Genomic DNA, 2,008 nt, shown 5'->3' with positions numbered 1-2,008 from the left:
TTATGCGCGGCATTATGCGCTTACAGAGTATACAAGTTTTTATTTCAAGTTTTCATTATTAGCAATATTATATTACATTTATAATGTGTTTTCATTGAACGTTGGAAGGGGGAAGGGGATCTCTGAGAGCTAAATTAGAACATCCCCCCCCCCTCCCCCAGGCTTCCATATATGGTAATTTAGAAATCTTTAGCTTCAGACAAAAAAGTCTAGGACTACCTTATGATAGGAGTCCGATTTTTTTAAAGCAGCTTTTTAATTTTTTTACTGATTTCCACAAATCTCAGGCATTTTTGCTCCGATTTACAAAAATATTGTGGGTAAAAATTTCAAAATTAGATTTTCCGTCGTTGAGTGTAAAATAATTTATGGGAATAGATTTTATTATGTAGCTGTGTAAATAAAAGTACAACAGTAAATATGTAAGTAATCTAAAATAAATTTTGCAAAAATATGTTTTCTGATAATGGATATAGGATATACGTTGATAGATAAATAGGGGGAAAATTTGTAGTCAATTTATCTTGCTGAAACGAACCTCTTTTATTGGTTAGTTCATTCGAGGGAAGGGTACGGAGTAAAGGAAGGGGTGTGGGGGTATCGTTATTTTAGCCAGCTGCGAGCATTACTTTATCAAAGTATGAAAATCTGGTACAGCATCCAAGTAAAAATATATTGATTTTTCTAATAGAATTTGACAATAACCACTTGGACTTCGTATTTGCGTTACAAAATATGGCCTGCGAAATCTTCACAGATATATTACAGGACGAGTAATTCTCATTTTCTCTTCCCCGGAGATATGTGAATTAAAATGTAGAGATTCTTCATTTCTAAAAAGAACAGTAAACTGTGTTACAATGAATCAAATTGAACGGGAATATTTTAACATGAAAATTATTAATTTAACCCTTTTTAACTTATTTTATGTTCAATTAATAAAATTGAACAATGATAAAAAATTTTTACCCATGAGGAAGTACGTTTAGACGTATAAATTACTCATGACAAATGGACTCCATAAATCTTATTCTATTACATAAAGAAGTTAACTTTTTTGTCTGTAGCGAAGGATCTCCCCTTTTTCTACCCTTATGTTCAGAGCCCATATATGTTAGTGGCGCAGCTGCTAATATTATTTGCAATTTTTTTCTAATAAAACCCCCACCAGGTGAATAAGGGTTACAAATGTTGCTAAAAAATTGTAAATGCTCAAGTTCTGCTCTAATTACATCATCACATCGACTAGATAAAAAAAAACAGGGCTTTGTGCGTGTGTGCTTTTTCAGCATGAAGTTCTTATCTATAGTTGGGGCATGTGAGTCATGCTCTTTAAAAACAGCCACATGATGACTGCAATGCATTTCAAAGCATTACTGATAACAGCTATTGAGTAATATACTTGATACTTATTTGTAAAATGATTAGCATTTAATTTTTTTTTAAAAGCTGAGTAAATCACTTTTTTTTCTTAACATTGCGGAAAAATAAGCTATAAGATGTATAGTAGCTTCTCTATTTAAAAGAAACAAAAAATCATTAACTATACGGACGGACAGCGTTTTTGAATAGATATCCTAAGATATTATTTTATAGATATTTTCATCCTTGTTTTTGATTAGCTGAGTTAATGCTTTCTTTAACAGGAACTGCTCGGCAGTCAGTAACAGAGTGCAAGATACATTTTTTCAATCAAAACAAAGTCATAATTTAAATTTTAGATGAGACAACATATTCAAAAATAAGAGCCTGTCAATATAAGTAAGTATAACAATAGGCTAGGCCCCATAGAGGCCTCGGCGGGGGGGGGGGGGGGAGTCAAAAGCCTACCACTTCCAATTATAGTTTCAAAAAGAAAAGAGAAAATTTTATGGCGTTAATTTTTTTCTACGGGCAATTTCTCGTGGTAAGGTGGTGGTACTCTTTTCCACAATAGTTATAAACCTTCTCAGGACTGAGAAGCTACACTGTAAATGAGAATCATATCGTTTCATCAAATTGGACAAAT

Source organism: Acartia tonsa, chromosome 2, assembly GCF_053477335.1.
Source record: "Acartia tonsa isolate MP-2025a chromosome 2, ASM5347733v1, whole genome shotgun sequence".
Classification (NCBI taxonomy): Eukaryota; Metazoa; Arthropoda; class Copepoda; order Calanoida; family Acartiidae; genus Acartia; species Acartia tonsa.
Note: the sequence above shows the minus strand (reverse complement) of the source record.